The sequence below is a fragment of the Ambystoma mexicanum genome, chromosome 7q, assembly GCF_040938575.1.
Source record: "Ambystoma mexicanum isolate Mex_15411 chromosome 7q, UKY_AmexF1_1, whole genome shotgun sequence".
In the NCBI taxonomy this organism is placed as follows: domain Eukaryota; kingdom Metazoa; phylum Chordata; class Amphibia; order Caudata; family Ambystomatidae; genus Ambystoma; species Ambystoma mexicanum.
Genome location: NC_090941.1, coordinates 179,929,954 through 179,955,714, shown reverse-complemented (window position 1 = coordinate 179,955,714; position 25,761 = coordinate 179,929,954). Strand labels below are relative to the sequence as shown.

The 25,761-nt window shown below is 48.0% G+C and overlaps 1 protein-coding gene across 2 annotated transcripts in view; it reads left to right on the top strand.

The window, feature by feature from the left end:
- The window catches only part of POGLUT2 (protein O-glucosyltransferase 2), a 637,125-nt gene that overhangs the window by 575,879 nt on the left and 35,485 nt on the right, over positions 1-25,761 (top strand). The gene's annotated exons all lie outside the window — the stretch shown is intronic.

The following is a 25,761-nucleotide window of genomic DNA, read 5'->3' as shown; positions in this document are numbered from 1 at the left end:
TCCAAGCTGTTCAGGAGCTGCCCGGGGTGCGGATTGCAAAATGTTTTCAAGAAGGACGAGCATTCAAGATGCCTTCATGAGGACAAGACTCACGTGGAGAAGGACTCTGCGTTCTGCAAGAACCTGTCGGAACGGACCAAGCAAGATCGTCGTTCCCGCCTCGCCGCCTGGCTGGAGAAGGGCACAGCAGGTGAGAAGGCGAAGAAAAAGTCTGAGCGGTCTTCTAAGTCCTGTGAGGGCGCCCTGGCGACGGGGGCCCAACAGAAGGCCAAGCACCGCGAGTCCGCGGGCACCGGGAGCGCCGAAAGGTCGGGCTCTTCGGCTGCCAAGCAGGGCGCGACTTCCCCGGCACAATCAACCACGAGCCAGCGCTCTTGTTCGGGGAATAGGAAGTCCGAGAACGCAGGTAAGCTTCTGGAGAGGCCCCGGTCAATCTCGAAGGGAGCCGAGGGGGAGCGAGACGATGACCCTACCCCCCAAAGCGAAGGCCCAGGACGCACCTAAGGTGGTGAGGACCTTGATCCACCCGGCAAAGGCCTCTATCGAGGTTGTCGCAGCGGCCCTGGCGAAGCCGGACGAGACTACGCCAGTGGAGGCGGCCTCGGGGCCCAGAGTTTCCCTGCCAGCGCGGACGGAATCCACTTTCCAGCCCATCGTTAAGACCCCCGTGAAGACCCCGGTGGAAAAAGAGGGGGGGCGGTGGCCATTACGGACTCGGATTCAGCCTCCGAGGAGGATCTGGTGGAAACCGTGAAAGGCCTCAACGAGAGGTTCGAAGGCCTCAACGAGAGGTTCGAGAAGGTTCGATACCAGGGGAAGGTTCCTGCTGATGTGATCAAAGATGGCGATGACTAGGGCCCAGTGGAGCAGCCATCCCGCCCGTCGATGCCATTGCCTGAGCCCCAGGATAGCTCGGCGGCCATTTTGTTGGCGATACAATCCTTATGTACTGAGATAAGGACGAGGTTACCACGGACCCCGACGGAGGATCCAGAACCAGGACCGTCGGGAAGCCCTCCGAACGAGCGGAGGAGAGTCCACCCCGTACCGCCCTTCGTGCCCACGAGGCCTGTGGACCCCTCGCCGGACCCTCGGGTTGATACGGCGACAGATACAGCGATGGGAACGGACGACGACGGTGGCGATGATGCAACGGATGTTCCTTCATCACCCCTCTCTCCTCAAACCCCCCCCCCCCCTCGGGCCTCTCTGCCCGACGAAATTGGCTCTTTCCACGCCATGATACCAGGGCATCCGCGCTCTTCCAGCTCTGCCCTGAGGAACAGAAAAAGGAAGGCTTCCTTTACCAACGACGTGAGACCAAGAGAAAGACGGTCCTCGCGGTACCGTTGCTCGACGACATCTGGGACGAGGGGCTGGCTATCCTGAAGAACCCTTCAACAACACCCGCCAAAAGGGACAGGTACGAGAAGAAGTACCGGGTCCCCGATGCCACCCCCTTGTGCCTCAGGGCCCAGCCTACGCCGGATTCTGTCGTCTCGGCAGCGTCCAAGAAGAAAGCGGCGGGTGCGGCAGCTTCAACCTCCACTTCCCCGCCGGACAGCGAGGGCAAGAAGTTGGACTCCATGGGACGACAAGTCATCTCGTCGGCGGCGACGACGATTAAGGCGGCCAATGCCTTGGCGATTGTGTCCCGTTACGACAGGGAGCTTTGGTTCAAGATAGCTCCCCTGCTAGACTTCCTACCGGACTACAAGAGGGCGGAGGCCCTACAGATTCTGCAGGAAGTTGAGGTGGCATCGGATCACGCCATAACGGTGGCAACGGACATTGCCGATACCAGATTTCGCCAGCTGGGCAACAGGGTTTGCCTTCGAGGATGGCTCAAGGCGACGGACTTTCGCCAGGACGTCCAGACCAGAGTGTTGGACATGCCGTTCGAAGGCAACAACCAGTTTGGGAAGACGGTGGATGAGTCCCTCCAGGCCATCAAGACCGACACAGAGACAGCCAGAGTCCTAGGAGTCCTTCAGCAACGGCGGCCCTTTCGGAGCTTCGGAGGCAGACCGGGAGCCTCCAAGGGATCCATCGGTGGCTCTTCTACGTACCGCCAGGCGGCCCACTTCTCGTCCCAGGAGGCCTTCAGAGGCCGCGGCAAGTAAGGAGGGTCTCGCCGCCGTCGTCAAGGAGGCCAAGGCGGCAAGGCCTCTTCCAAGCAGGACTGAACAGGCCGTAGCGTCGGGCCCCCACCAAAGCACCCCGGTGGGAGGCCGGCTGATGAAGTTAGTCAGCGTGTGGGAGTCCATCTCCACCGACCGTTGGGTGCTGGACACCCTGGTTTGCGGACACTCGCTAGAATTTCAAAAGAAGTGTCCTTGCATTCCTCCCGTGGCCAGGAAGGAGAATCACGTCCCTCAACTGCTGTTGGCGGTAAGGGCGATGCTCAAGAAAGGTGCCATCGAGCTCGTCCCCAAGAGGCTCCGGGGCTCCGGAGTATACTCAAGGTAGTTCCTCGTCAGAAAGAAGACAGGCGGTTGGCGCCCCATCCTGGACCTGCGTCGGTTAAACAAGTACATCAAGGCACAGAAATTCAGGATGGTCACCCTCCAGCACGTGCTGGGACAGCTGGAGGAGGGCGACTTCCTATCGTCGTTGGACCTGGAGGATGCTTACTTCCACATGCCCATTCTAAAACGACACAGAAAGTTCCTCAGATTCGTAGTCCAGTGGCGTCACTACCAATTCAGAGCCCTGCCGTTCGGATTAAAGTCGGCACCCAGGGTGTTCACCAAGTGCCTCGCATCAGTGGCGGCGCGGCTGCGCCTGCAAGGGATCCACGTCTACCCCTACCTGGACGACTGGCTAATCCGTGCAAGGTCAAGAGAACTCACCGTCGAACATACGGCGAAGACCGTCCGCCTGCTCACGGAACTGGGATTCGCCATCAACTACCCCAAATCCCACCTAGTCCCGTCGCAGGTGGCACTGTTTCTGGGAGCGAAGCTCGATACAGTGGAGCAATTGGCATCTCCGTCGGAAGAAAGGACGAAGGCCATTTTGGGCAAGGTGCAGCGCCTGTTAGCCACGGATGTGGCCAGGGTGAGGTCCATCAAGTCCCTCCTCGGGATGATGTCCTCATGCATCTACCTTGTGCCCCTTTGCAGACTTCGGATGCGTCCGCTACAAGAGTTCCTCGACGCCCGCTGGATTCAAGCAGCGGGCAGCTTCGAAGACAGGATCCCGCTCGACGAGGAGTTCCGTCGGGCGATTCTACGGTGGGGTACCCGTGCGCACCTCATGGCAGGCACAGAGTTTCAGACCCCGGCGTATCAGGAGACGGTGACCACGGACGCCTCCCTGGAGGGATGGGGGGGGCCCACAACGGAGATCTCCACACAAGAGGCCTCTGGCTCCCGGAGGAGAGGTCTCTCCACATCAACATCCTGGAGCTACGAGCCGTGTTCTGGGCGCTTAAATCGTTCCTTCCATCCCTCAAGGACAAAGTGGTGAGGATCTTCACCGACAACACCACCACGATGTTCTACATCCGGAAGCAGGGAGGCACCAGATCCCCAGCCCTATACAAGGAGGCCCAGGATCTGTGGCACTGGGCCATCACCCAGGGGATGTTTCTGGTTCCCTTCCACCTGGCAGGAATAAAAAACACCATCGCCGACTCACTCAGCAGGGAGCTGCGCTCGTGCCCCGAGTGGGAACTACGCCAGGACCAGGTGGATCGGCTCTTTCAACGATGGGGCAAACCCCAGATCGACCTGTTCACAACGGCAATGAACTCCAAGTGCCAGAGGTTTGTACAACCGAGGAGCATGGGCAATGCTTTCTCGTTCCCTTGGGACGGCCTGTTCCTGTACGCGTTCCCTCCGTTGCCGTTGCTGCTCCGTCTCATCAACCAGCTCAAGAGGTCCAGGTGCAGGATGATCCTCGTTGCACCGGCGTGCCCGAGACAGATCTGGTTCCCGGACCTTCTGGACTTGTCAGCGTCCCCACCTAACAAGCTGGCGACAGACGCAGATCTTCTCTCCAGAGAAGGAAGCGCCATTCTTCATCACGACCCGGAGTCCCTGAACTTGCAGGCTTGGCTCCTGCAGCACTAGAGTTTGGAGGATACGATATCCCGGCTGACTGCAGAGAGGTTCTTGCAAAAGCCAGGGCGTCCTCAACTCTCAAGTGCTATGGACATAAGTGGAAGAGGTTCTCTGTCTGGTGCCGTGCACAGAAGATTAACCCTCTGCGGGTTACGGCCCCTCAAGTATTGCCGTACCTACTGTCGCTGGCAAAAGCTGGACTGGCTCACGCCTCCATCAAGATACATCTGGCTGTCATCTCCCGATACACCAGAAATACTGGACGGGCGTCCTTGTGGTCTCATCGCCTGGTGAAAGAATTTATGAAGGGACTATTCTGATCGTTCCCGCCGGTGAAGGCCCCTGTCCCGGCGTGGGAGCTCAACGTGGTGCTGACCAGGCTCATGGGGGGCCCCATTCGAGCCTATGCATTCGGCGCCGTTGAAGTTCCTGTCATGGAAGACAGCATTTCTCGTGGCCATCACCTCCGCACGACGAGTGGGAGAGATCCAGGCCCTATCTTGCAAGCCTCCATACTTGACTTTTCACGACACAATGGTGGTGCTGAGGACGCACCCCTCCTTTATGCCCAAGGTGCCATCGGACTTCCACCTCAACGAGCCCTTGGTGTTGCCAGCTTTCTTCCCGACGCCTTCGTCGCAGGCAGAGAGGACTCTGCACTCGCTGGACGTAGCTAGAGCACTGAAGTTCTACGTGGATCGCACTAATAGTTTTCGGAAGACATCACAGCTGTTTGTGAATTTTGGACCTGTGAATCAAGGGAAGGCTCTTTCGAAGGCTTCCATTTCCAGATGGCTCTCCGGCTGCATCATGCACTGTCACCGGTTGGCAAACCTACCGCTGCCCGGCCGTCCGAGAGCCCATTCGACCAGAGCGATCTCTGCTACCATGGCGTTCCTGTCTGGTGTGCCCCTGCTGGACATCTGCAGGGCTGCTACGTGGAGGTCGACGCACACCTTCACAAGATTCTACTGCGTCGATCGGGACTCCAGGGAGGAGTCCAGGGTCGGCCAAGCAGTGCTGCGCAACCTGTTCGCTTAAGCTGAGCCTGGTGAGGAGGTAAGAGATGCTTAATGTTGAGTTGTTGTATTGCTTAATGTTGAGCCTGTTGCCACCTCCCGTGGTTTTGCATGTGTATACTGCTATGTATTCTTATATTCAAGAGCATGTGAATCCATGCCAGACCCCATGCTGGAGAAGGAACAAGTTACTTACCTGTAACTGTTGTTCTCCAGCATGGGTCTGGCATGGCTTCACATGCGAACCCTCCCTCCTTCCCCTCTGCGGCTCTTCACTTGGTCATACTGCCACTTTACGTGCTACCAAACCTGAGGATGGCTGCCAAGGGAGGGCTTAGGGAGAGGGCAGTCATTGGCTGGGGGCAGTATGACCCAGAGACCAGTGATTGGTTACTACCAGGAAAGACAGATCTGAAACGAAACTGATACTGATTTTTTCTTTACTGAGGATTCCCAGCCTGACGACGGGGAATATTCATGAGCATGTGAGTCCATGCCAGACCCATGCTGGAGAACAACAGTTACAGGTAAGTAACTTGTTCCTTTTTTTACCATTCAAAGGCTCCAGCCAGCATTTGGATATTTACAGAAATATGTGGGGTATAGATTGCGGGAAAGGTGGGTTTGGAAGGTTAGTTGGCATTGAAGGGTAGGTTGAGTGTAGAGTTCCAATCATGACGAAGAGGTGGAGTTTGAGCCTTGTTTTTAAGAGTCCCACTGAAATATGGCTTTGAAGCCAGGGGCAAGTGTTTCAGTGAAGTGGGGCATGTACGGAAAAGTAAAAGCGGAAGGAGGCATGAGTGTGGGGGGCTGATTGTTAATAGTATGAGAGGGAGTGTACATCAAGCTGCATTCATCAAGGTAGAGGGGGCAAGACCATGGACAAATGTATAGACAAGTAACATGAATTTAAAGAGCAAATCATTTTTCATGGGGAGCCATGCAGCATGACTAATGGGTGGTGGGAGTGGATCTGTGTTGGTTGAAATGTGTGCAAGTTGCAAAGTAGATGTCTTTCTTGAGGACAGTAAAAGTGTACAGAGGTAGACAAGAAGTAGCCTCACACAGTAATCCAATTGCTGAGCACAAGACTAGAGAAGGGTTGGGGGAATTTTCCTAATGTCCAGGAGGTTGAGTGTGGCTGCGTGGCAGTAGCCATGGTGAACGGGAAGAATTTCAGGTTGCTGTGAACCAAAGTTGAAATCCATGGTTGAGGGGGTGAGAAAAATTTGGAAGAGATGGCGAAGGGAGAGTGTTGGCGTTGAATTCTGAAGGGAAGAGGATTTCCATCTTTGAAGAGTTGCGCTTGAGGCAACGTACAGCCCTTTAGTGATGGATGACTGTTGTCTATCCATACAGAGTTTACAGGGGTGAAGGAGAGGAAAGACAAGATCTGAGTATCATGGGCGAAGAGGTAGTAGTTAAAGCTAATGAAGGAAAATGGTTTGTTAACGGTACAAGGTGTTCAGCTTGAAGAGAAGGCCTGTGACTGACACTTGTTCATCCACGATAAGGGGTGTTTGAGACAAGGTGCCATGAGATGGAGAAGGAGCAGAGAGATGCTGGGGCACTCATCCAGTGCAGTGTCATTGGAACCAAGGAGGGATGTAGTTTGAGGGAAGGAAGGAGGGAGGATAAACAGTGTTAAAGGCATCAAATGGTCTAGGATGAAAATGGAGGCAAGGTGAGAATAATGGGCAATGGAAATAACATGGGTGACTTGGGTGAGAGCCATTTCATTGAGTTAATCCAGATTGGTGGGGGGGTCATCAAGTGAGTGCACCCCAAAATATTGTACTGTGTGGTTGAAGACCACCTTCTCAAGACTTTTAAGGTGATGGGAAAGTAGAGAGATGGGTCAGTAGAATGAGGGGTTATTTTGGCCCACACTTGCTTTTTTTAAGGATAAGGTGGTATTTTGGCTTTTTTGTAACAGGCCAGGAAGATTCCACTTGCTAGAGGTTGAATTAGGAAGATAGGTGAACAGAGGTGACACGTGCAAGTTCTTTCACAGTTTATGGTGCAAAGGTGTCATTTACAGCAAAAGATTTCTCTTTTGTCAAGTGTTTCATTGAATTTCAACAACAAAAAATGCTTCGTATGACCTCTATAAGGTTCCATCTGATAAGACCAATCAAAATCAATAATACACTTTCATGGCTGATTATCTGAGACTTGGTCAGTACTGCACTGCGTGTATATATATATTTCTGAGGCTTGTGGAATCTGCTTAGATCACATGCTGTGCATAGGCCGACATCTAGTGGAAGCTGCGGAGTATTACAGTTTGTTTTTCGAAGTCGAAAAATGGGCGTCGACACAGGGCGTGCCAGTAATACTATCCCTAGTGTGACGTCCCCTGTACCCATGATCCCTCACGCGTCTAGGATCCCCAGATTGTTTTTTTCCGCCATTCTGGTCGGAAGCACTTCATCGGAGTTCCCTGGCTTTGCCATATTTTCACTCTAAACTAATTCTAATTTGCCCCGTTTGGCCAACCTTTCGTCGATCAACATCTCGACGCCGAACCGGGGAGGAGATCAACGTCGAATACCCGACGGATTGGGCCTTGAGGCTTCCGCCTCGGCTCGGGCCTGGGCCGCTGGCCTCGGCCCTACAAGTAGGGAGAGTGGGGGTGGTACACTTCCACACTCGACACCTTATTACCTACACACACTTGCCCGCTGCCCACAGGCGCGTATGGAGGGTACGCCCTTTCAGTTTTGCCCCAAGTGTAATAAGAAATACCCTTGGGTAGATAAGCACGCTACGTGCAACCTTTGCCTACCCAGAGACCACCCCGAGACGGGTTGCAGAGCCTGTAATAGGTTTAAGGCCAAAACTCTTAAGGACCGCTCCACCAAGCGTTGGGCCCACCACGCCAAGCTAGCAGCTATGGAGGCGGAGGGTACCTTCAGCGACGGCAGCGACGCCGAACTTTCGGACGGCGAGGGCACCAAGGCGTCGAAGGACAGCCGAACGCACGTCCCCGGCCTCGGAAGGTCGTCCGTCCCGGCGACTATGGGGAAGTCCCCCGGCGACAAAAGCGTTACACATACACACGCTAAACACAAAAAATCCACCCGAGATTCGATGTCGTCGAAACCTCGGAAAGAGGCACAGAAGGAGCGGTCCGAAAGGACGTCCTCTGGGCGGTCCCGGTCGAGGTCGCCGCACGACGTCAGGCAAGCCTCCACACTTGCACAGAGTGCCTCGACCATTAATATCCCGGAAGATCAATCGTCCGGAGACGAACACGACTTCCACCCCCAGCCTGCACCCCAGGAAAAGGGTACATCACTTGGGAGTAAAGAGGGGCCAGTTTCGAAGGCTAGTTCGAAAGACAGGGATTCCACCTCCGATCCTCGACGCCAGGCGTCGAAAGATAAGGGAAAGGGGAAACACACTTCCACCCACGGGGAAGGGGGTAAACAGCAAAGGAAACAACCCTTGCAGTCCTCCACTACAAAAGAACTGACCAAGTCTTCTCAGGGCCAATCCATAGAAAGTCCCAGCAAGGTCACCCCAAGCTCAAAACTCTGGTCATGCGAGGACATTGACAGAGTAATGTCAAGGATGTCTTCCTTGGCGAATTTTTTCGAAAGACACCCTGAACAACTCCTAGCTTTAAACCCTCAGGAAGATTCTCCCTCAGGGTCAGGGGACCCTATCCCCTCAAATAAAAGACCCCGGGTCGAGACACCATTTAGGCCTTTAGACCCCATCGAGGTCCAACCCTATTCTTACCTCTTCCCTACAGACCAAGGAAACTCTTCCCTGATAGAAGGTCAGGAAATTGACACGCCAGAAGATCCTGCAGGATCAGATTATTACGGCGAAGACGAAGACGAGGATGAGCCAGAAAATAGCCCAGATATTTTCAGAATGGACTCACCAGTCGAAAGGGAAGCCCCAGTGTCTGACTCCCCAATAGATAATCAGCCCCTCCTGAATGAACTGCTCTTTCGGGCAGCTAACCACTTCCACATAGACACACAAGGTGTCCAGGAAGAAAGGGACTTTGCGGAAGAACTAATAGGGGAAAGGAAGCCAGTAGCCCAGACCATTCCCATCCTAAAATCTGTTCAACGCAGAATAGCACCATCCCTTGTCAACCCAAACCTGACAAGACCTGTAAATCCGAGAGTGGAGAAGCTGTTTAAAGCAGCCCAGTCGGACCCCCTATATATTAGAGGTCAACTTAAGCCAGACTCTCTAGTAGTAACCAACACCCGCAAAAGAGCTGGTACACCATTATCTTCCTCTGAGGCTCCCCCCGACAAAGAAAGTAAAAAACTTTATGGTTTTGGCAGGAAAGTAGCTTCCACGGCAGCCTACCAAGCCAGAATCGCGAATTCCACCACACTGTTGGCTAGCTACAACTGTCACCAGTGGGAAGAAGTGGCAGCACTAATAGACTCTGCTCCCGAACCCCTTAAAAGCCAGCTAGCTCGCATTTGTGCGGAAGGAAGGAACGTGTCAGGCTGCACTGTAAAAGCAACTCTGGACGCCGCTGACAATGCGGGTAGACTTATAGCAGAGGGGACTGTCATCAAAAGGCATGCTTGGTTGAGGCAGTCGGGATTCAAAGCAGAAACACAAGCTGCGCTCTTAGACAAACCAGTGGAAAGTGATCTCCTGTTTGGGAAGGCAGTCGAGGACGCTCTAAAAAACGCTAAGGAAGAATTCGACACCCTCAAATCCCTTGGCCAGTTAACTACCAAACCACCTAACCAAAGAGGGAATGGCAATTTTCGTCGCCCCCGCGGCCAAAATTCCAATAGAGGAAATAGCTACTCCCACACCCAGGGTACACAGTGGAACACCAGCTCACAACAGTCTACCCAGGCGTATGGTAGGGGTAGTAAAAGAGGACGTGGTAGAGGCAGAGGCAGCCCCAGTAAAGGAGGAGGCACGCCTCCACCAAAGCAGTGACGCTCAGTTCAGGGTCCCTTCCCATGCAACCCCAGTAGGGGGACGAATATCAAGTTTCACCCAGGCATGGGAAGGGATAACATCCGACAGATGGGTGCTGTCAACAGTATCCAATGGGTACTGCATAGAACTACTGCAACGTCCCCTAAACCATCCTCCAAGACAAAAAGTCCACTCTTTACAACATCAGAAGATCCTCCTCGAGGAGATCGCCATTCTGCTAGAAAAGGACGCGATAGAACTCGTCCCGGGACACCAGGTAAACAAGGGTATCTATTCAACTTACTTCCTTGTGCCAAAGAAAGATTTAACAATGCGTCCAGTTTTGGACTTACGGCCTGCCAACAAGTATGTCAAGCCCCAAAAATTCCGTATGACCACACTACAAGAGGTAATCCCACTCCTAAAAAAGGGGGATTACATGGCAACCTTGGATATGAAAGATGCCTATTTTCATATTTCCATGCTCCCGGCGCACAGAAAATACTTGCGCTTCAAGGTGGACAGTCGCCACTACCAATTCAAGGTACTGCCCTTCGGGATAGCTTCTGCACCAAGGGTATTCACCAAGGTACTGGCGGTGGCAGCTGCACACCTACGCAGGGAGGCAATCCCAGTGTACCCTTATCTGGACGACTGGCTCATAACGGGGGAAACCCCAGGAATCTGCAGGTCAAACATTCAGAGGACCATCGACCTCCTCCACGAATTAGGCTTCTCCATCAACGAGAAAAAGTCAAGTCTGGTGCCAAGCACCTCAAAACAGTTTCTAGGAGCTATCCTAGATACTCAGAAAGGATTGACCTTCCCTTCGGAAGAAAGAATTCGGAACATACTTCTGCAAATTCCGCATTATCAGTCAGGTCAACAGATAACAGTACGCAAAGCTATGCGGTTACTCGGCATGATGGCGTCATGCATTTACCTGGTCCCCCACGCGCGTCTGCGCATGCGTCCCATGCAGGAATGGTTGGCGAAACAGTGGTCTCAGGCAAGTGGTCAGTGGGACGATCTAGTGGTCGTTTCGCCAACACTCGTACAGAACCTACACTGGTGGACAAGAGAGAATCTCGCAAAGGGGAAACCCTTTTACGATCCCGAAGTACAGGCAGTGGTGACGACAGATGCATGCCTGACGGGGTGGGGAGCTCACCATCTCCACCACACAGCTCAGGGTCTCTGGTCTCACTCAGTAGCCAAGAACCACATCAATCTGCTAGAGCTTCTGGCAGTATTCCGAGCGCTGCAGGCGTTCGAGCCCCATCTACTAAACTTGTCGGTGCAGATCAGGACGGACAGCACGACAGCCATGTTCTATCTGAACAAGCAAGGAGGGACTCGTTCACCAAATCTGTCCAAGCTTGCCCAGAAAATATGGATATGGGCACTCAGACGGAACATCTTCCTGTCATCGCAACATGTTCCAGGGGAGCTCAATTCCCTAGCGGATGCTCTAAGCAGAGACTCCCTCCCAGAAGAACACGAATGGGTCCTTCACAAAGACGTAGTAGAAGATCTCTTCTCTCAGTGGGGTTTCCCCACTATAGACCTATTCGCCACAAGCGAAAACAAACAATGCCCAGGATTTGCATCCAGGTTCCCACAACCGGACTCCCAGGGGAATGCCCTGTGGATGAACTGGTCAGGGATGTTTGCGTACGCTTTCCCACCAACTCCTCTCATCAGGAAGGTGGTGTACAAGATGAACAAGGAATCGATGACGCTCATCCTAGTTGCTCCCATGTGGGCGAGACAACCATGGTTTCCACACCTACGCAGGATGGCGGTATGCGAGCCCATCAGACTCCCAGCCTGGTACAACCTTCTGTCCCAGCAACAAGGTCAAACAGTGCATCAGGAACCCAACTCTATGAACCTAGCAGCATGGCTCCTGAAGTCATAGAGTTTGGACATCTCAAATTACCACAGAGGTGTATGGACATTCTAAAAGAGTCCAGGAAACCAAATACAAGGCACTGTTACTTTGACAAGTGGAAAAGATTCGTTATCTGGTGCCAGAGTAAACAAATCAACCCGGTTGATTGCACTCCTTCCAACGTTGTAACATACATGCTCCACCTGCTGGATGCAGGGTTGGTTTTTAACTCTCTGAAAGTACACCTGGCAGCCCTCTCAGCCTACACCACATCCCATAACAAGGTTTCATGGTGGAAAGTACCAGTGGTTAAAGCCTTCATGGAAGGAGAAAAGAGACTTCACCCTCCTATCTCGAACCCACCGCCAGGATGGGATCTCAATGTGGTGCTATCTAAGCTCATGGGGCCCCCCTTCGAACCCATGCATAAAAGTAGTCTCAAACACCTGACTTATAAAACGGCCTTCTTAGTAGCCATTACCTCCATAAGAAGGGTCAGTGAAATTCAGGCTCTGTCAGTGCAAGATCCTTTCTTTACTATCCACAAGGACAAACTGGTTTTACGCACACACCCTAGATTCTCACCAAAATTCATATCCAAGTTCCATGTAAACCAGTCCATCGAGCTTCCGGCTTTCTTCCAAAACCCACAAAGCTCAGCTGAGGTGAAACTACACACCCTAGATGTGCGTAGGGCGGTCTTATACTATGTAAATAAAACCAGACCGCTAAGGAAAACAGATCAACTGTTTGTCTCCGTAGCTACAGGCAGAGAGGGGGATCGCGTCTCTAAGGGCGCTATCTCAAAGTGGATTATCAACTGTATACAGCTGTGTTACTCTCTTTCTGAAAAAACTCTGCCTTTTACGCCAAGGGCCCACTCTACCAGAGGCATTGGGGCCACTCTGGCTTTCATTGCAAATGTTCCCCTTGACACCATTTGCAAAGCAGCTACTTGGAGCTCTATTCACACTTTTACTCAGCATTACTGCATTGACACTCATTCCAAGGCAGATACACAAGTGGGACAAGCGGTTCTAAGACACCTGTTTGCTCATGACCCTTCTCACATCCCACCTCCTTCTTCTGGTACTGCTCGCTAATCTATGCACAGCATGTGATCTAAGCAGATTCCACAAGCCTCAGAAGGGATACATTACTCACCGTAATCGTATTTCTGATGCTTGTATCTGCTTAGATTCACATGCGACCCACCCTTCCTCCCCTCCGAGAGAAGGCGCATGGTTGCTTGTAGTCTTACCTTTCTGTCTATCTGCTTGGACTATCTGTACTCACGCTACTCCTCATGCTACCTCATGTCAGGAAAAACACAATCTGGGGATCCTAGACGCGTGAGGGATCATGGGTACAGGGGACGTCACACTAGGGATAGTATTACTGGCACGCCCTGTGTCGACGCCCATTTTTCGACTTCGAAAAACAAACTGTAATACTCCGCAGCTTCCACTAGATGTCGGCCTATGCACAGCATGTGAATCTAAGCAGATACAAGCATCAGAAATACGATTACGGTGAGTAATGTATCCCATATCGGATTAGTCATTATAAAACTGCAACCCTGGTGGCAAGACCAGTTTGCCATCTTGTTTGTGTGCAACATTAAAAAAGTACATTCTTATCAACAAGAAGCATCATTCTAAATGCATGTGAGAATAGGAGCCATCAGAAAAATGCAATTGCGTGCAAGTATCCATTAGTGAGAAGGGAGAAGACTCTGAATTATTTGATTGCTAGTGGTACCACCCAGCGTTGCCCGGTCTGTGACTGACATGCACGCAGGGGTCTGCTATAGCCTGGTGTATGTTATATTGTGTCCTTACTTCTTATTTTTGAAAAATTGCAAAATCGTCAATCTCCTGAAATCGCCTATACCAATAGCACAGGGCCGAACCTTGCTCCACCTAGGTGCAGGGCGCATGGGTGAGGTTGGTCAAATTTCACCATCGCCAGTTCACTGCAGATTGGTATGCCTTCCTTGTGTCCTAACGTCCTATTTTGGACTAAGTCACAAAATAGGCATTCTCCTGAAATTGCCAAAAAACGGACAGCACAGGGCCGGACCCTGCCCCGTGCAGGGCAAATGGTTGGGGTTAGTCAGATTTCAGTATCACCAATGCACCCCTGACTGGTATGCCGACCTGGGGCCAAAACCTCAGCCCACCAGCTGTTGTGGGGCTGAAGCCAACAATCGCCAAATCGGCACTCTCCCATAATTGCCCATATGCATATCACAGAGCAGGAAGTACCTCTTTATTTACTAAACCACCCCAGCACAGAAGTACCTACCAAACCTGAGGCCTTAAAGGCTACCAGCGGTCTTACAGAGGAGTCTTGTGACTACCAGGCCCGGTACCAAGGGGCCTAATGGCTCTATTACCAGACGTCAGTCTGAAGCACCTACTAGGTCATGATCTGGGCCTTAGCCTGAGGACATGCCTTCATGAAGGACTACCAGCACTTCCGCTGAGTGCTATACATTCCTGGAGAATACTCTGGGGTCCATAAAGGAACCAGGCCTTTGACTGAGGGTCCTCCCAGACCTCCTCATCTGGGCTCTACACCAGACATTAGTTTTTTGCACGTTCCCAATCAACGTCATGCATCACAAAATGGCTGCTAGAAGAGAAGAATCGGTTGCACGCATTGAAAGGGCCACTTCTTCAGTTGAGACATAACCTTCATAGAGTGCCACAGAACCACTGCCAATAACCCAAATGGTCCTGTGGGCAGGACAGAGCCAGCTCAACAATTTGCAACCAGAGTGCAATGGTCAGGGGAGGATGTACCATGGTGCACAGCGTACCCTTCATCCTCTAGTGCCTTGAGATATTCAGACCAATTAACGCATCAACCTAGACAGATGGCGTTCCAGTTACATCCATTTGGACCCTACAGCGGTAGCTCCCAGAACCACACTACAGAGTACTCCTGCTTGCAGGGATGGATTTTCCGATCGATTTCTAAACCTCATGAAGTCTCCTCAAATGTCAGATATCTTGAAGGGGCAAATTAAGAAGGTCCTCCCACAGGCGCAACCAACTACTCACCCAATATTGGCTTCACCTCCTCCAACGTTACCACCACCTTCTCCTGTAGTGCTGCCAGTAGTATGCAATGTGGGTGCACATGCCTCCTCCTGTAGACATGGCACATGTGCCAAGTGCCGTGAGCCCCAAGGGCCAGAATTCAGGTGCACATACACAAGGTTCTTCCCATAAGAATGTTGATACTGATGTAGAAGAACAAACAGAGTTCCCGTCCTCAGCCAAGGTCTTTCATGAAAGGTTGGAGGGATTGGCATAACTTCTGCGAGTCCCAGCACCACAGAGATCAGGCAGGTTCATGCGTGTTAGCAGAGGTTTTGGCTCTTCAAGCGTGTTAGCAGAGGTTTTTGGCTCTTCAAAACGGATTTGGGGTAAAGTGCAGAAAAGAAAAGAAAAAAGTTGCACTAGGAAAGGGGGCTTCTCTTTCCCCGATTTCGTTCAGTGGGTTTTCCACAAATTTTCCATTACTCTTTAAAATAAAGTTACAATCTTTAAGCATAATGACTCTTCCCCTTTTCATACCTTCAGTTTGTCCTCTACTGATGGATTGCTTGCTATTCACAAAAAAGGGGACAGGGGTGTGTTTTGTTTTCCTCTTTCCCGCTGATTCACATTTAATGTTCTCTTTTCTCTCTGTACTTTTTCGATATGATTTCATGACTGTTCAATTTGCTCAAGTGGAAAACTCTTCCCTTTTGCCTCCTCAAAGGTACGCAATTCTCTTGAATCAAACAGTGATCTAGAATCACAACAAAGTTCACAACCTAGTTCTCTTGAATACTTAAAGGGGTACGAGTCTTCCTTTTTCTGTTACACACTTTCATATATAGGGGTTTTGACCCCTGACTTTTCTTAATTCTCCTTCCTTTCCCTGGTATACTTTCCTGCCACGATATCGTTCCTTGTTCTTGAAAAAGGGGTATGAACCTTCCCTGTTGATAGTTTATCTTCTTACCCGTGGTTTACTCCCCTGCTGCCAGGGTATAGTCATTTTCTTGCTTGGGTCTGAGTGCCAGACTCATGGTTTGCCTGGTTCACTAACCTCCAAGGGCGTCTCTGCTCTCTGTTCAGTTACTCTTTTATCCAGCTCACAACACTTCTGCAATATTGGGTCAGCAACCCTTTCTCATTAACTCCAATGTCTTTATTTAGGCTCCTGTTCTCAGCATGTTTGTGTCTGTTATAGTTCCACTGCCTTTGCTTAGGCTCTTTCTCTCAAAAATGTATCGTAAACATTGTGCTGCCTTTTCTTAGGTTCTTTCCTCCACAATATTCAAATCAGTAATGATTTCACTGTCTTTACTTGGGCTCTCTCATGAAGTACGTGGTGCTCGGCATTCGCCCAGAAGTGCCCCTGAGCTTTACCGGCTGTGTGCAGAGTCTTCAGCATTCCTCATGTTTCACTGGCGTCTGCGCTCCCGGTACATTGACTGGCAGTACGCCTTGTGAGTTGTTTGCTTCGCGCTTTGCCCTCCTCTGTGTTCAGCAGCTCTACCTGCCCGAAACAGAAAAGCAGTGAACTTCTGCTGACCTGGTTCCTCTGCACCCCATGCCCATTGGCCTATGCGCTGTGCAGTCTGTTCGCCTTCTGAGTCCTCCACAGTGTCAGCATCCATCAGGTGCCTGTTCAGTCTCTGGCTCTCTCGTTCTACTGAGTCTCGTTCACCTGTGTCCTTTTAAGTATGTCCCAGTCTTTCTCTGCAGTTTCCAACGACTAGAACGCAGTGTTGGCTTACTGTGTCCAGTCATTCGCATTACTTCGTCCCTCTTCCCCGACTCAGTACTACAAAGTGGGGAAGAGGTGCATAATATTGTTGGCTAACAAAGCCTGGAAATTCAGCATCCACATTAAAATAAGCCATACAGGAGTGTAGTATAAGACATTGGGTTTTACTAGGAGTTACCACTGAAGGGTTGTACAAATCTAATATTCTCTTGCCTCCCTGGAGTTTGTCTTCCCCTACCTTTTCCTCCCTCAGATAACCACTCCCAGGGTCCATGTCAAGTGGCTTCTGCCATACCTTTGCCATGTAGGAGAAGCTTCCCTTGCGGAGAGAGAATCAGTGACGATGTTGCTAGATTTGCCACAGGATGCATACCACAAAATGTACCAATGATGTCCAGGACAGGATTTTAGACCTGCCCTTTGAGGACTTGGATCGTTTCCATTCATCCACCGATGAAGAGTTAACCAAAAAGAAAACCAGCTCTCAAACAGCAAAGTCGCTGAATATCTAGCATAAACCAGCTGTTAAATCATTTACACATGGTAGAGCTAGGTTCTGACACCAGAGCTTGGTCATAGGCGGGGATTTCAGGCATTCAGGAGAGGAGAGCGAGAAAGCCTGATAGGTTGTCTAGTACCAACAGGCGAAAACAACAAAGGACTACCCTTAAGGGGTTCTAGTCACCCCCCCTACTCTATCTCTGCTTCTGAAAATAAAAAAAACAATAAGATCAACGCCAGGGCCGCGAGTCCTCTGTTTGGTGGAGGGGGGAGGAAACTTTTACTCTTCAAGGAGCAAGGGTGTCTGATGTTCTCAGACTCTTGGTTCATTTCTCTTTCCGACGGTTCAATTTACCCATTCAGTTTCTCTCTCCGACATCCTCCCTTCTCATTCACATAGGTTCTACTGCACTGTTCAGGGAAGTGGTGACCTTGATGATGCCTCCAGAGGACAAGACCAAAGGTCTTTACTCGGGGATTGTTGCCATCCCCAGGAAACACTGGATTGACCTGAGGGTGTTGCTAGACCCTTCCTACCTCAACATATCCTTGCCCTCAAAATTCAAGATGGTAAAACCTGCCCATATTGCAGAGTCTCACTGTGCAGGGACCGGCTATGTGCGTTAGACCCAAAGGACGCATACCTGCATTTGCTGATCTGGCACCCCCACAGACAATTTCTCAGATTTACAGTAATGGGGAAGCACTACCAATACAAGTCCTGCCTTTTGGGATAAATGCAGCACCCAGCCCGTTTCCAAAAATAAAGAACTCGATTGTCAGCATTTTGAGGAGAGGTCACTTTTCTATCTGTATTTAGACGATTGGCATGTAAGAGCAGAATCACCATAGGAGGCTACACATTTACAGACTCTGTTCAACCTAGGGTTTTCGATCAACACAAAGCAATCTGAATTTTCCCCGACTCAGAAGCTCATATTCATTGGGTTTCAGTGGAACACCATTCAAGCCAGAGTATTTCCAACTCTGGACAGGTGGAGAGATATTCTTGTAGCGATCATTCACTTCACAACCGGAACAATAACAGTGTGGTGGTTCTAATACCTACTGGGATTGCTAGCAACATGCATTCTCACTGTGCCTCTAGCGAGGCTCAAAATGAGGAAGTTGCAGTTGCGCCTAGCCGTTTCTTAGAATCGGGAGACCGGCTTACAGTCAGACAAGATAACAATTCCTGTGGCACTACATGAAGACCTGCAGTGGTAGAGTTAGGACACCCACGAGTCTTGCTCTACTCCAACCAATTTCACATTCAATGACGTGAGGAGCCACAGTATGACATCATTTTAACCACAGCCTCTGGACTCTGAAGGACAAGTCGCATCACATACATATTTTTGAGATTAATGCCATATTTCTGGCTCCAAAGTCACTTCAACCTCTGCAGAATTTGGTGGACAAGGTTGCATCCACCTATCAGAAGGGCACCTTCAGTTTGGGACCTCAGTGTGGTTTTTATCGGCTCTTACACATAAACCATTTGAACCAGTGGAATCAGTAGAAATTAAAAGGGTCTCCATTAAAACAGTATTTCTGGTAGCTCTAACAACTGCTAGGAGGATCAGCGAGATCCAAGCGCTGGGTGCTTTGGATCATTACACCTCATTCCACAAGGACAAGGTTGTATTACAAACACATCTGTCATTTATACCAAAGGTGGGAACAGATTTCCACATTAATCAAATCTTCCAATGTTCAGGGAGACAAAGTTTTGCAATGCTTGGATATTGAGAGAGCATTGATGTTTTACTTAAACAGGACAAAGGATTTCAGGGCTCCTGAACCCTTACTTGTAACCTTAGGTGAAGCCTCTGCAGGTAGGCCAGCATCAAAGCCATTCATAGCTAGGTGGATAGTGTGTATTTTAGAAGCCTACAAAGTGCAGGGCAAAGCACCTCCAGAGGGAATTCATGCTTAAGCTTTTAGGGCAAAGGCTGCAGCAGTAGTGAAGTTATCTGTAGATCTGCCACCTGTGCTACCCCATCAGCTTTTTGTCAAACCACTACTGCCCAGATGTAAGTTCTAGAGAGGATGTAGCATTTCGACAGGCAGTTCGCAGGAACCTATTTGCCTTGAAGGCTGTATAATAAACTCCACCCAGTAATTTCAGCTCCGTTGGAATCGCCCATACAGTATGGAGGAAAGGAGACTAGACATAGTACTTAGAAAAAGTTACTCACTGTAGTGACTACTGTACTCCTAGTCCAGAGTCCCCTTTCCTCCATAGGGCCCAGCCACCATCCCCCTTTAATTAGTGGTCATTAGGACCATCGTACTCAACGCACTTATGAAGAGGGACTACGGTGTGGCGGGAGGGAGGAGGGTTAACGTGCGCGATCACACCAGTTGCAGCACCTCTGCGTGCCTAAATTAACCCTTATAGGGGAGGTGGAATTTTTTTGCAGTGCAATAGGCTTCAGTCCCATCCCCTTATGGGGACGCCCAATCAGTATGGAGGAAAGGCGCTTCTGGACTATGAGTACAGTAGTCACTATCGTGAGTAACCTTTTCTTTATAGTGGGTCAGCAAGCTGTAGCCATTTTGTTCTTATAGACTTTTTGGAAATTTCGCAAGGACAAAGTGATTGAGGGCTCACACTTTCTGCTTCATGTGGTCTGATTTTCACCTGAACTAAGAGAACTCCTTTCCATTTGCCTTCCCTGATCGACAACTGGAGGCAGATTTTGATGAGTATAGCTCTTTAGTGCATTCCAGTTCCAGAAAAACCTTAGACATTTGTCGAACTACCTGTTTGTTGTCCTTGAGAGATTTAATACCTTTTTAGTGCCAAGGCCATTCGATTGTGGGATGCATTCTTGAATGCTGCATACACAGAAAAGTTCCATGCCGAAGGGAATACATGCACATTTATTTTCTGGGCAAATAACAGCTTTCCAGAACCATATTCCCATGGAAATAATTTGCAAGGCTGTGACTTTAGACACTTTGAATGCTTATTGTAAACCATACTCTGGGGATTCCAGTTGTAGAGCAGATGCACAGTCTGGCAAGGCTGGTCTTGGGGAATATTTTCAGATGAGCCATTTCCAGGATTTCTCCCACTTGTTTTGTCTAATCAGTTTTTCCGATCCTTCCTTATTAGGTTTAGGATGCAGAATAATTTCTCAGTTGCATGGAGGAATGGGCACAGGATGTGGGAGTGGGGAAAAGTTACTCACCATAGTGACAAATCCTAGTTCTTACTCACCTCTTCTTCCCTGCAGCCCTCTCGCCATATTCTCCATAATTAGTCTAGTGCTCTTGTGTTCATAAAAGGACTAGAGGTTGGAGCTGGTAGCACCTGCGAGAGGCATCCCGGGATTAAACACTGCACAACATGGTCTTGTTCAATTCCTTTCACGGAGCAGAGGCACCAATAGTACAGCAGAAGAAGGGCTATAACTATGTTTACAGTATTCCCTATGATGGGGAACGAGGCAAAAGCTCAACTCAAGAAGGTTTGAAAAGAAAAAAACAGGAACAGTTTTGTTCAAACTCATACGAGATGGCATCCAGGGCTGTGTCGCAGTGGACTAATGCATTACTGGGATCTGTGTTTGAAATTGTGGTCACAGGTTCAAATCCCGGCAGGCCTACTCAGACCCTTTATCCTTATGAGGTTGATAAAATGAGCACCCTTGAGTTGAGTAACACTAAACATCTGTTATCGGTGACATCAAACCGCTCTGGTGGAGAAAGTGCACCCTAATAAACCGGTTATGTTATAGCTACCACATTTGTGGAAATGTGATTTTATGAAGCTAAAGAAACACATTAGGAATGCATGCAACAATACCTGCATGCAAGAGAATTTACTAAGACACCTTAGAGGCCAAGAGAAAAATAAATGTTAGATAAAATAGAGGCCCTACCTAACAATAAAGCATTGCACCTTGATTCACTGCAGTATGACTTTTACAAAAGGTTTAACAGCAAGAAGCAATTATAGTAGTCTTTCTGAAAAAGCATGAACCTAACAAAGATGTAGGGTCCTGAAGGACAATCCTATCGCTAAGCATAAACGTTTACTGAAATGGGTTAGCCAATGGACTTGGCAAGTATAATAGAGCCAGCTTCCCAATGTCAGCAGTACTGAATCCCATGAGGAATAATTTACAGTTCTGCATAAAACCGGAAGTCATTTGACTGGGTCTCCTGAAAGTAATTATGCACATTGTGCTGATGGACTTAGCCAGAACCACATCTTGTAAATCAAAGCTTTATCTGTGTCACTTATGGTTGGGGTATTATGGGGGTAACCTAAGGCAAATGAAGATTGCCTGAGTTCAGAGGGAGAGGTGCTGGAATAGTGCCTTTTTCCTGCTTCACTTGCATCCTATTTCTTCCACTGCTACACATCGGGTGCCACTGTGGTATGTTGGTATTCACCTGCACACCCAAGAGACAGCACTCTACACATCGTACAGATTTTACCACAAACTAAACTGTCACAGGAACCATACTGTCCCTTGATTACACTACACCTAAATACTATGTTTTGACCAATGTAAAGTGAAAACAGAAATGCAGAAAGCACCAGTTTAAAATGGAAATACATCTCAAAGAGGCCAGAGTGGGTCAGAAAAACTGTCAGCCTAGCAGGAGGACGCAGCAGTCTACAGTCTCAGTGCTACAAAGGCATTAGTTTAAAATGACACACGTCAAGTGGTAGGATATGGCCAAGTATTTAGAATGGCACATATATGCAGTTTCCCTGCTGTACCAAAATTAAGCCTCAGTGTGTCAAAAATATTCTCTAATGTAACCGTGTACCCTCTCCTCCCTCTGTAAGATTATTTTACAAAGCTTATAATATGTTGGACTTCATTTCAGCTGCCAGTATTGTGCTGACTTCAAGTTGACAGGGATTTCAACCCATAGCAAACCAACCCCCAGTTTTGGGAGCATCTTCCCGACGATTCTTAAAAAATGAACTAAAATACCGAAAACTGGCGATTTGCAGTGTGGATGAAAATTACCATTTTAATTGGTGAGATGTTTGGTGCCTGTTGCCTTAGTAATGCCAGCCTCAAAGGAAAATTCGGGCACCTTTTGAACTCTGCATAGCAATAAAGCGGGCCAAATGTTCGGATAATGCAGTAGAACTCCTGCCGTGGCTACGTAGCAGCGATTCTTGTAAACCGGCGTTGCAGCCCTGATGACAGAGGTTAACTTCACTTCGATTCCATATTCATACAATGCAGCACTCCAGTTGGTTCCATTTTCTTTTTATTTATTTTTTTTATTATTTTGGTACAGCTGAAATCAATCAACTTTTCAAAATTACATATACATAACCATCAAATAAGAAAACAATTTAAATTACACTTTCATTTCACAAACAGTTACATTTCACATAGGATACTTGGAGACAGGAAAAGGAGCAATGTTAAAAGAAGATAATATAGAATAAGTAAAAAAGATAAAAAATATAGATAAAAAAACAGGAACTCAGCCAGGGAATCAAAACAAATGTAAACAGCTAAAAAAGCATTTTAGAACTGACTTCACATTTATCATTTTTACTGTCTCAGTTCTACTTGGTAATCAAGTTATTTCAGTCGGTAAGATTTTTTCCAAAAATTGTACCAGGGATTTTATAACAGCAAACCTGGGGCTGTTTAATAAAAAGCTCCACGTCTCAATTTCGTTCCTTTCCATATGAAAATTTAACAAATTAGAAAAATATTTATTTCTGATCTTCAATTTAGGACATGATACTACCATGTGTTGCAAAGTTTCACTTACAAAATGAAGCTCACAAAATCGACAATAGTTTAGGTTAGGGGAAAGAATTTGACGCCTCACTAACTGCTCTCTCGTAGGCCATAAGTTTAGCCTTATACGCAAAAATTGCTGTCTAATTTTTGCTGAAGGGCACTTTAAAAGGTAATTCGCCACTTGACCCAATTTCTTATTACCAAAGATTCGGATGTCAAAGTCTTTATAATTAGTGCAGAGTTCATAATTTTGAATCCAGGCCCATTGATAAAAACGTTTTTTGGCACTTATTGGGCTATCAAGTAAGAACTGTAGAGAAATATTGGCTTCCACAAGAATTTTAAGAACAAAAGTTCGCCAGGTCGTCGGAAAAGTTAAATCGGAAGAGATCAAATAACGAGCAACTGTGCTCAAAATATTATTATTTGTCACACCCAATAAACATTTGAGAAAGAAAACGCACATTCTCCATTTTATTCTACTAGCTAGTGAATGTATACCCATTTCAAAAAGTAAAATGGGCATGGGCACACAATTTGGTAAATGTAGCACCTTTTTCCAAAAAGCAGCTTCTAGCTTGTCCCATGGTTGATCGTTTGAATAGAGTTTTGATTCAATGCCATATAGTAGGCTGGCAATCACTTTTGTTCATAAAACATAAAAAGGTGCTTTAAGGTGAATTTGCCATATCTGAAAACCAGTATTTTAGCTTGTGACACTAAGGATAGTAGTTTAGACTGCAACATGGTCAAATGTTTGGGGTCGCCAATAGTATTCTGAACAAACAGACCTAAATATTTATATTCAGATACTATGTACAAGGGTTCCAATTGGAGATTCCAAGCAACATTTTGAGGCATGAATTTCCGCTTAGGCCTACATATCATTATTTGTGATTTTTCCAAATTTATGATTAAATGATTTTTCGCAGCATACTCTGCAAGTGCAGTTAACATCTTCTGGAGGCCCCTAGGCGTTTGTGAAATTAAAACCAGATCATCAGCGTAGAGTAACCATGGTATACGCTGATGACCCAATTGAGGCGCATCTGATATGATGCCCTGAAAAACGTTGCCTATGTCAAAAATAAACAAATTAAATAAGAATGAAGCCAGAATGCACCCCTGTTTGAGTCCCAAGAATATAGTGAAAGATGCTGATAAAGCACCTTCAAAGGAAAGTCTAACTCGCATAGTAGTTTCGGAATGTAGTTGAATAATTAAGGATAACAAAGTAGATGGACAACCAAGTGAGTGTAATTTATGAAATAACAAATTCCGATTAATAGAGTCAAAAGCAGAAAGAAAATCAATGAAGGCAAAATATATGGATTGTTTTCGATCTGCATATTGGGATTTGAGCATATTTAATGAAATCATGTTAGGTAAGGTGCCAAGGCCGGAAACAAAGCCTGATTGTAAGGGATCCATTTTTGAACATTTCTTCGACCAATTTTTCAATTCTCTAAGAATTAAACGTGAATAAATTTTACCTGGGACATCAAGAAGAGAGATGGGCCGATAGCTGGCAGGATTGGCTCGATCCCCCTTCTTGTAAATTGGGATAACATTAGCCTGCTTCCATGATGTAGGAATGCTCTCTGAGGCATTGATAGACTCAAACAGGAGATACAAAATATCTGCCCAAATGTCCGGGAATTGTTTGAGATGGATATTAGCCAAGCCATCAGGGCCAGGGGCTCTAGAATTGCTTGCCTGTTTTATAAAATACAGTATATCATCTCTGTCAAAGACCAAGTGAAACGGTGGTAGGACCACTAAATTGGCTAAATCCCCAATAGGAGGAGGCTCGGCAAATAGAGCTGAAAAGTGCTGGATCCACATAGACTCCGTCACATCATTTGCTTGGACAGCCACCTGATGCCCCGCTGTAGATTGGTTAATAATAGACCAAGATTGAGCCGAATTCTTTGCAGCTAAAACCTTTAACATAGAATAACCATCGGATTGATATAGTTTTGCCCTCATGCCCCTAATCCAATTCCTGTACTTTGTTCTAATTTGAGATAGAACAAGGGCACGCATGTCTGATGGTAGCTTAAGGGCAGCTCTCCTATCTGCTCGCATGGAGGTTTTTTTTACTCTAATTTCCTGGTCAGGCAGATGTAGATAAGGTGTCTGTTTCTGTTTATGAAGAAAAGAGTTTGATTGAAACATTTGCATTAAATCATGGTAAACAACATCACCCGGAGAAGAGCTCCCTTTTCGTTTAATCAATTTTGCTTGATAGTGATCTCTAAAGGCTGTGAGTGATTTTTCCGACCATTTCAATCTGTTCCTCGCAGGGTTAACTTTAATGGGAGCTAGTATAATTGAAGATTCCAAATTTGATGCAACAGATTTTGAGGAGCACATCATATTTAAAATATTATGATCGCTAGCTTTTGTATCAGTTATTTCAAATGCTGTGATATTATTCAAGAAACATGCATTTACATACATAAAATCAATAGTACCTTGACTTCGACCACGGTGCCAAGTGGCTCTGGGTGGTATATCTTGCGGAAAAGTTCTATTTAGCATAAACAGATTACGAGATTGAACCAAACTCATCCACTTTTGTAAGCAAAGTTTTTCAGAATTACATGGAGGACTCAGACAATGCAAGTTTAAATCACCAGCCACTAAAATAAAATCAGTGACACCCGCGAGCACAACTATGTCTAAGGCATTGGTCACAGAATTTAGAAAAGTATTATCAATTCCCAGGGGGTTCCAATAAACATTTATCACAGCACATGAGAAATTGTTATCCATGATTTTTGACATTTGTAAAAAGGCGTTGGGATAGTACCATGCTTCAATTTTTA